Source organism: Jaculus jaculus, chromosome 1 (genome assembly GCF_020740685.1).
Source record: "Jaculus jaculus isolate mJacJac1 chromosome 1, mJacJac1.mat.Y.cur, whole genome shotgun sequence".
Taxonomy (NCBI): domain Eukaryota; kingdom Metazoa; phylum Chordata; class Mammalia; order Rodentia; family Dipodidae; genus Jaculus; species Jaculus jaculus.
In genome coordinates this window covers 156417557-156427936 of record NC_059102.1, presented here as the reverse complement: position 1 = coordinate 156427936, position 10380 = coordinate 156417557, and the positions used below count along the sequence as shown (strand labels likewise).

General features: G+C 42.1%; 1 pseudogene; it reads left to right on the top strand.

The window, feature by feature from the left end:
* On the top strand, positions 1–9410 carry LOC123455307 (annotated as a pseudogene).
* Positions 9411–10380: the final 970 nt, after the last annotated feature.

Below are 10380 nucleotides of genomic sequence, written 5' to 3'. Positions count from 1 at the left end.
ATGTGGTGTTTCCAGCAAGGCCTCAGTTTCCTTCCATCAGCCCTTGTAATATGTGCGTTTTTTGTTTTCATACATTATTGCCATAACGCTCCATCGTGTCGATCCCGAACTGCTTTTTTTTTTGTTGTTGTTCATTTTTTATTTATTTATTTGAGAGCGACAGACACAGGGAGAAAGACAGATAGAGGGAGAGAGAGAGAATGGGCGCGCCAGGGCCTCCAGACTCTGCAAACGAACTCCAGACGCATGCGCCCCCTTGTGCATCTGGCTAACGTGGGACCTGGAGAACCAAGCCTCGAACCGGGATCCTTAGGCTTCACAGGCAAGTGCTTAACCGCTAAGCCATCTCTCCAGTCCCCGAACTGCTTTTTACCAGTGACAGTGGCACAGTAGCTCCAGAAAAATGCCCATTTGGAGTAATGCTAAGTATTAATGCAGTTGTAGGCATTGCTGCCATGTGTGTTCACTATAAGCAAGTTCGTGCTCTGAAACCTGAAGAGAACCTTATCATCAAATTAAACAAGCTGGCCTTGTGCTTGGAATACTGAGTTGCTTAGGACTTTCTCTTGTGGCGGATTTCCAGAAAACAACCCTGCTTATCGCACACTTATGTAGAGCCATACTTACCTTTGGTATGGGTTCATTATATATGTTTGTTCAGACCATCCTTTCCTACAAAATGCAGCCCAAAATCCACAGCAAGCAAGTCTTCTGGATGAGATTCGTGTTGGGTATCTGGTGTGGAGTAAGCGCATTTAGCATAGTGATGATGTGTTCTTCAGTTTTGCACAGTGGTCATTTTGGTAACGATTTAGCACAGAAACTCCACTGGAACCCCGGGGACAAAGGTTATGTGCTTCATATAGCCACTATTGCAGCAGAATGGTCTATGTCATTTTCCTTCTTTGCTTTTTTCCTGACTTATATTCGTGACTTTCAAAAAATTTCTTTACGCTTGGAAGACAATTTACTGACATTGCTCTTTGCCCTGTTCCCAATGAATGAACACCACTGCTTTCCAGAGATTTTTTTTTTGGGGGGTGGTTCACTCTAGTCCAGGCTGACCTGGAATTCACTATGTAGTCTCAGGGTGGCCTCAACTCACAGCAGTCCTCCTACCTCAGCCTCCCCAGTGCTGGGGTTAAAGGCGTGCACCACCACGCCCAACTAAGAAATTTTTAATGAAAGAATGAAACATTTCTAGCATGTTTATGATTCTCAGTGATTGGAGAAAGACTCACAAAGATTGCTTATTGTACTCTGAAGTTTTTAAACAGTCAATCAAGGTTGATAGAGACATTAATGAAGAGTGATAACCACAGGATATGAAATAAGCCATTTGATAAGTTATCTTAAACTGTGTCATCAAGAGGACTATTGAAAAACACTTCTGCCTATACTTTTTTATCTCAGAGAATAAAGCCAAAGGACTATAGCATTGCAGTTTTTTGTAAGCCTCATTGAAGAGAAATAGCTTGAAGTGTGTGCCAAGTAGTTTGTGTAACCCAAACTTACATACTTTCTAGGTCATGTAAAAACATCATTTGTTAGAAGCTCTTTTTGAGTGACATTGTCCATGACCCAAATTATCCACATGTCATCAAATCATTCCATTAGGTTTGAAGTTAAAGTTTTGCCATATTAATATACTTACCATAGTGCCTAAATTTTTTGTTGTTGTTCTGAAATCTCTCTGTTAATAGGACATGACCTGAATTCATGTGAATTCTTTAGTGGCTTAAATTTTGTGCTAGGCATTCAATAGATATTGATTTGATTCTGTCCACCAAGACCAGGTACTATAGTAACTGGTCTGTCATACATGCTTACAATAAATTCATAAAGATTAGTCCCTCAAATGAGATTTTTACTTACCAGGAAAAATTACCAGAGAGGCACTATAGTAAATTTTTCTCATCATGTGTTACATGTAAAATAAACGTTAATATTCTTAGCTAAGACTGACAAGTTTGTGAAGAACAACAGACATGTTTAATGGCAAACAAAAGTTACCCCAAACTATAGTTAAGAGAGTCTTGGATTTACATGTATAGCACATTATAATTATTAGTAAAAAGTAGTCTTAAGCAGGTGAATATTAAGTCTTTCTAATGGAATGTGATCTTTTTAGAATGTGTGTTCTGGAAAAAAAATTCATACATTTAAAAACAATAAAAACTGAGGTACAAGATATAGTGACACAGGACACTATCAAAACAGTTTTCTCTGGCCACAGAAAAACTGACAGCAAGAATATGCCGACCTAGAAAGTACCAGTTTCAAAAGTGTTTGTAGTTTATTGCTGCTCAATATATAATAGCTAGGAAATGGAACCAGCCTACATGTCCCTCAACTGATGAGTGGATAATGAAGATGTGGCACATTTATACAATGGAGTTCTACTCAGCGGTAAAGAAAAATGAAGTTATGAAATCTGCAGAAAATGGATGGACCTGGAATGGATTACACTAAGTGAGGTAACCCAGGCCCAGAAAGCTAAGCACCACATGTTCTCTCTCATATGTGGATCCTAGCTACAGATGATTGGGCTTCTGCGTGACAATGAAAATTCTTAGTAGCAGAGGCCAGTAAGTTAAAAAGGAGACATAAAGGGAAGAGAAAGGAAGAGAGGAGGGTACTTAATAGGTTGATATTGTATATATGTAAGTAGAATGATTGAGATGGGGAGGTAATATGATGGAGAATGGAATTTCAAAGGGGAAAGTGGGGGGTGGGAGGGAGGGAATTACCATGGATTACTTTTTTATAATCATGGAAAATGCTAATAAAAATTTAAAAAAAGAATAAAATCAAACCTGAAAAAAAAAGTGTTTGTAAAACCAACTTTGAAGAATATTAAGCTAGTTTATATTTTTAGAAGAGATGGGTTCAAGGCCGGAAAAAAAGATGGCAAGAAAAGGTCTAAACTGTAAAAAGAAGCAATTAAATGAAAAATACTGACATGATGGAACTATAGACTTTAGTTATAAATTTAGTTATAAATAAGCTATATACAGTAATCAGTAACTTTCTGAAGAAACCCTCTACAGCAATAGAAAGAAATGTCAAGCCATGATGAGTATGGGAGTAAACACTGAATGCGACCACTCGGTGGGGAGGGACTTAGAAAAACTCTCATGTTTTTGAAATTCATAATGCAATCACACATAGAAAGCATCTAATTGTACTTGCTATCCATCAAGAAATCAAATTAATTAAGTGTCCACAGTATGGTGAAAGGAAGTTGGTAGAACTAAAATCATAAAACAAAATATCCAGAAAGTGGTTCATGAAAAAAATATAACTTGGTTTGAATTGTCTGCTCCGAGAACACTGATCTTAAGAGTACACACTACACAGTAAAGCAGTTGTTTTAAGACAAAGGGGGTTGCTGGGAGATAGCTCAGAGGGTAAGGTGCCTGCCTCATAAACCTGAAGACCTGAGTTCAATTCTCAGTGCTTACATAAGAAAATGCTGGGCATGGCAGTCAAGAATGGCATCCCTGAAGATAGTCCCCGAGTGCACAACACACACATGCAAAAGTTAATTAAAGTATTAAAAAATCAAGGTTTTACTTTGATTATATTTATTTATTTATTTTTAGTTGGTTAATTTTATTATGAGGCAAGTTGATAATTTTATTATCAGGTGCCTCTGTGACCTTTTTTTTTTTTTTCTTTTCACAATTTTTGTTAACATGTTCCATGATTATACAAAATATCCCATGGTGATACCCTCCCCCCCCCCCCGCACTTTCCCTTTGAAATTCCATTCCAGTTGCTTGTTTTGAGACAGAGTGGCAGACGTAGTAGGAGTACACCTAGGCTTCCTGCCACTGCAGATGAACTACAGATGCACGCGCCACTTAGTTCATCTGGCTTTACGTGGACATTAGGTTATCGAACTTTGGTCCTCAGGCTTTGCAGTTAAGTGTCTTAACCACTGAGCCATCTCTCCCCAGTTGCTAGTTTTAAACACTTCTCTGTCCTGTGTGTTCTTGTATTCATTTGAACTAAAATTTTCAGGCATTCAATAAATTAATAGTGGGCTGGAAAAGATGGCTTAGTAGTTAAGGCCTGTGAAGCCTAAGGACCCATGTTCAGTTCTCCAGATCCCACATAAGCCAGATGCACAAGGCGAGGCAAGCACAAGAAGTGGTACAAGTGTCTGCAGTTCAAATGCAGTGGCTGAAGCCCTGGCATGCCAATTCTCTCATCTCTCTCTAAAATAATGATGATGATGATGATGATAAACCTAACATTTAAACATGCTAAATAAACTCATTCAGTGGTAGAGAGATGGCTCAGTAGGTAAAAAACACTTTTTGCTCAGGCATGTTGGCCTGATTGACCAGAGTTCAGTTTTCTAGCACCCCTGTAAGTAAATGGCCATGGACCACAAACCTGTAACCAACACTACTGGGGAACAGAGACCTGAGAATTATTGGGGCTGGCTGATGAGCTTGTCTGATGGAAAAAACAGCAGCTCTAGGTTCAGAACTCCATCTCAAAGGAACTTGCAGATGAGTAAAAGGGAGACACCAAATATCCTCTTGTAGTGTTTGCACACATACACATACACCACACAGAGCTCACAAAAATGCACACATGAGGAGGAGATGGGGAGATGGCTCAGCAGTTAAAGGGACTTAACTTACAAAGCCTGTCTGCTGGGGTTCAATTCTCCAGTCCTCCTATAAAGCCAGATGCACAAAGTGGCACATGCATTTGGAGCTTGTTTACAGTGGCAAGAATTCCTGGTGTGCCCATTCTGTATCTTGCTCTCTCCCTTTCTGCTCACAAATAAATGAAAATATTTAAACTCAAAACATTTTAAAAGTTGCTTTAAAAATGGGTGCATGCCTTTAATCCCAACACTCGGGGTGCAGAGGTAGGAGGACTGCCATGAATTAAGGCCACCTTGAGACCACATAGTGTATGCCAGGTCAGCCTGAGCTAGAGTGACACCAACCCTACCTCGAAAAATAAAAATAAAATAAATTCATACCTAACCAAGATGAACTCTTTTTTTTTTAATTTTTATTAACATTTTCCATGATTATAAAATATATCCCATAGTAATTCCCTCCCTCCCCACCCCCACACTTTCCCATTTGAAATTCTATTCTCCATCATATTACCTCCCCATTACAATCATTGTAATTACATATATACAATATCAACCTATTAAGTATCCTCCTCCCTTCCTTTCTCTTCCCTTTATGTCTCCTTTTCAACTTACTGGCCTCTGCTACTAAGTATTTTCACTCTCACACAGAAGCCCAATCATCTGTAGCTAGGATCCACATATGAGAGAGAACATGTGGCGCTTGGCTTTCTGGGCCTGGGTTACCTCACTTAGTGTAATCCATTCCAGGCCCATCCATTTTTCTGCAAATTTCATAGCTTCATTTTTCTTTACTGCTGAGTAGAACTCCGTTGTATAAATGTGCCACATCTTCATTATCCACTCATCTGTTGAGGGACATCTAGGCTGGTTCCATTTCCCAGCTATTATAAATTGAGCTGCAATAAACATGGTTGAGCACATACTTCTAAGGAAATGAGATGAGTCCTTTGGATATATGCCTAGGAGTGCTATAGCTGGGAAGATGAACTCTTAATTGTTAGTCTCCTTTATTAAAACCTTTTTGCTGAGAAAAAGTCCCATATTTTATGTCTGGTTCCTAAGTAAATGCCAATTAGATTTACTGGAGCCTCAGGACTAGCAGTGAATGACTGCTGAGTAAGTGACACCTTGATATTTCACGTATGTGCTCACCTGCAACAAGGCAGCAGTGACTTCAGTATACAAATGGCCTACAAGAAATGCTTTCTCCAGCCGGGCATGGGGTTACACACCTTTAATCCCAGCGTTTGGAAGGCAGAGGTAGGTGGAACTCCAGGTCCTCCTGGGCTAGAGTAAGACCCTACCTCAAAAAATATTTTTTTTCCTTTTTGGTTGAGACAGTTTGTAATGAAAATATCTTTTCCATTTATTCAGAGTTTGTACAGAAAACAGCTACAAAAGATAAATAATAATGCATATAAAAAGATGATGTCACCTGAATTTCTTTGGTAGATTGCACAAATTCATGATTTGAGGCAATTAGACATCAAAATATAGAAGGTAATACAGTATGAGGTAAATACAAAAAGTATAAAACTAAATAATTGAAATGTTTAGTCCCCTACAGTTGGTATACACACATTTATACTCTGTCTCTAAAAAATTTTGTTGTGAATATAAAATGTATAAACATAGCATACACTGATCATAATTAAAAATAAAAACAAGGAAGCTCAAAATTGTAAGCCAGCCCATTTAAAAATTATATATACAAATAACAAGAAGAAAGCCCAACTGTCTGTGGATCAGCTAAGGACTTCATTAGAAGAGGTATCGGTTTCTTCACTGGCATGTTGGCCATTAGACAGGAGTTTGGGAGGCAAGAGTTTGCAATGTCCATTCTCAGTAACTCTCCGAGTATAAAACAAGATATAAGCTTGGGCCTTGCGTACCTCATCCATAGTGCACATGCTTAGCTTGGAGTCATTGCAGTGTCCCCAGAACCCTCCTTCAGAATTGTAGCAGTAGGCAGTGAAGTGTCCTGAGACAAATCCTTTCCCATGGTGCATTACTACAGCAGATAAGTCATAGATATAGCTTTCTGGTCTGAGGGACTTCAGGGTCTCCCTGCAGCAATAAGGCTCCATGTTTAAGATCTCAAAGACAACATGAACACCAGTCTTGTCTCGGTTATTACATCCCGACCACCTGAATCATTTGAGGTGAAGTCTGAGAACCTGAGGTAGGTGGCATATCATAAGCTGTTTTTGTGCTTCCGTGAGTACAACTGGTTTTGATGAAAACTTTCTCCGCTTTGAGTTATGCTGGTCACATACGTAGATTTTTCCTTCTAAGGCTTCTGTTTCTGTAAACTTGGCCAACATTTCAGTCACCATACATGGCTGCGAGGCAGTATTTTTCCCTTGCATTGGTATTGAAAGACGCCCCAGAGGGAGACCCTCACTCAAGTCTCGGGATAGCACGCACCCAAAGACACACGGGAGACCAAACTTGCTGCAAAAGCATGAGGCTTTATTCGGGAAGACCAGAGCTCTGGGGCTGACATGTATCTCATGCAGGAGACAGGAATCGGCCCTGAGCCTTATTGGGTGTTTCTTTTTATAGGGTTTTAGCAAGGGCGGGAAGGGGGAGGGTTTCACAAGGGTATTTGCAAAGCTTGCAACTTTACTGGTACAGTTATGTCAACATATCTTATTTTTGCATAACCAGAGTTTAAGTCCTTGGTCAGGTTATCTTGGGAAACTATTCCCTCATTCTGGTTTTTCTCAAAACTGTATTTTTGTTTCTCTTCTTCCCGGGACATAAAGTTCAGGTTGACCCAACCCATATCTTGGGCCACCTACAGCCTATCTTTGTTTTACTTCTTCCTGGAATATACAGTTCAGGTTGACCCCTAGCTGTTTTGTAGCAACCAACTGTTTCTTCACAAAGTTTACTTTAAAATTTTCCATCTTGCCTTTCATTCCCCACTCCTTTTTCTGAATAGTTCTAATCCTAGAACTTTTCTTTCCGTATTGATCTTTTTCCAGGGGGACCGGGTTTATTAATTCTATTCTTGGAATTAGGAGGACTCAATGACTAAATGTCAGTCTCTTCTTGGTTTGGAAGGTCCCTGTATTGTTGTCTAAGTACCATGATCTGGACTGCACTCACTCATTCCCTGATAAAAGCAATAAATTTATTAATTATGCAAGGTCCAGTTGTAAGCATTAGGAGCAGAACTATTAATGGTCCCATTAGAGTAGAGAGCAGGGTGGTCATCCAGGGGGATTTGTTAAACCATCCCTCAAACCATCCTTGGTTAGCCTCCCTTTCCCTACGACGTTTCTCTAGTCTTTCTCTGAGTTTGCTCATGGAGTCTCTGATAGCTCCTGAGTGATCTACATAAAAGCAACATTCTTCCTTTAAGGCTGCACATAGCCCGCCTTCTTTTAGAAATAGCAAATCTAATCCCCTCTGGTTTTGTAGGACTACCTCAGACAAGGAGGTTAGGGACTCTTCTAAATTACTAACAGATTTTTCTAAAGCTTGGAGATCCTCAAAAATGACAGCATGCAATTCATTAAGTCCCCTCTCTAATTGTTGTGGTCCTGTGATCAGGGCTGCAGCTCCTGTTCCTACACCAGCGGTCACCCCTAACCCAAGCATGACTGCTAGGGTAAGGGATATAGGTTCCCTTTTGAATCGGGTGGGTCGATAGTCATATTCATTGATGACTACTTCCTCAGGGTGGTAGTAAATTCGGGGAACAAGCTGGACCATAACACAGAAATGTTTAGACTGATCAAAGGCTGCAGTGGAGACACAAGGGGTTAGTCTGGTATTGCATGCCCACCATAGGTTATCTCCTGGCACCAGGTACTTGTTTAGCTCTGTTTGGTTAAGAGTTACAGAAAAGTTGCAGAGATGCTGATGGGTCAGAGGCACCTTACCTATACAGAGCCCCCTTCCAGACACCTCAGTCAGAGTGAGATTATTTTGAGACCCCCAAGAGCACTATCCTTTAGAATGGTCAGAAATACTAAAAGTCCCCATCAAGGCCAGGCCTTCATAGTAAGGGGGGCGCTGATGATAAACAGAGCCGGCAGGAGGAGGTGGCTTCTGGGTTGGTGACATTGAGGGCCTGAAAAGCTCCTTGCACCAGGTTAAATAATCTTTGTCCTGGGCTGGAGAGATGGCTTAGCGGTTAAGCGCTTGCCTGTGAAGCCTAAGGACCCCGGTTCGAGGCTCCGTTCCCCAGGTCCCACGTTAGCCAGATGCACAAGGGGGCGCACGTGTCTGGAGTTCGTTTGCAGAGGCTGGAAGCCCTGGCGCGCCCATTCTCTCTCTCTCCCTCTATCTGTCTTTCTCTCTGTGTCTGTCGCTCTCAAATAAATAAATAAAAAATTAAAAAAACAAACAAACAAACAAAAATAATAATAATCTTTGTCCTGTCTGCACTGAGGGCCGAGGGGCATTCCCTTATGGGCCCCAGTAGGTATAGCTGGGGGCCCTGGGACCACACTGACAGTGGTGGGGCCAGGCACAGGTTTTGGGGGATGTGGAGGTAAGGGAGCTGGGGGGCCTTGCTCAGCCAATACTGGATTAGGTCCTATGGGCAATGATGTAGAGCTCTCTATTTTTAGTCTTACAGTCATGAGGAGACCTGCGTTCTTGCCAGACATGTAGAGCCGCAACCCCCATTGTCTCCCCCTGGTCCAGTCTCTAGCCTTTTTCCCAGGTCCAGTAAAGGTTATGTTTAGAGGGTTGCATGTAAAACTTAGGCAGGGCCCTTGCCCCATCCAGACCCCGGGTCTACAGCGACGGCCACCAGGACTAAAGGGTCATAGGCAGAGCCGTGAGGCCTTGGGCCCTGAGAAATGGGGTTTCTGGAGGCCTGGGGTCTCCTTTCCATGGAGGGATGCCCGATTAAGGGTAATGGCATCCCAACTGGACCGAGGCCTCCAGTAGGTAGCGCCAGTTGTTTCACATCCCCAGCTTTTACAAAAGTATTGTTCTGCCCCTCCACATTTGACAGCTGTACTTCAATCTCTCCCATCTCTGGGACAGACATAGATGTCATGCTCTTGGAGTTCAGCTCTTAGTTGTGGGTGAACACAGCCGAGCCCCCATCCTTTTATTCCTGTTGACGGGCAGGGGCATCTCCCGGATAGGCATACCGGAGTGCTCTCCCTGGGCTCTACCTCAGGTATGTCCCAAGGTTCTAAACCTGCTGCCAGCTGACAGAGATCTGGATGCAGTGGTGGCCACCAAGTCCAAGGGGGGGGGGCATCTCATCTTGTGAGATGCTCCATATTACATCCCCGGTCTGGGAGATCACCTGCCAAGTCAACTTTTGGGGGGCATTTGGGTTGGAGGCATCACTTAGCTGGAGAAGGAGAAGCCACACGGTGAAGTCTAAGCTTGAGGGGATTGTCCATCCTCTCAGCTTGCCGTTCGGCAGCGGGGCGAGCTTAGCATGAGATGCATGAATCCAGGCGGGTATTCCTTCAACCTTTATGGCTGTTGGTGTGGTCAGTAGGATGAAGTAGGGGCCCTTCCAGTGAGGTTCTAAGTTTTTAGCACGGTGTCTTCTAATCAGCACGGCATCCCCCACCTGGAACTTGTGGGGTACCTTTAAATCTCCAGCCTCATAAGCTGTTTAGAGTTGTTCCCATGCCTCGCATCTGACCACTTCAAGCTTTCATGTGAGCAAACAGAGATTTACAGAAATTAATGCTAGGGTCAGGTATCCTGTCTGATTCAGTAAGTGGGGGTGGTCCTCCAAAAAGAATTTCATAGGGGATGAG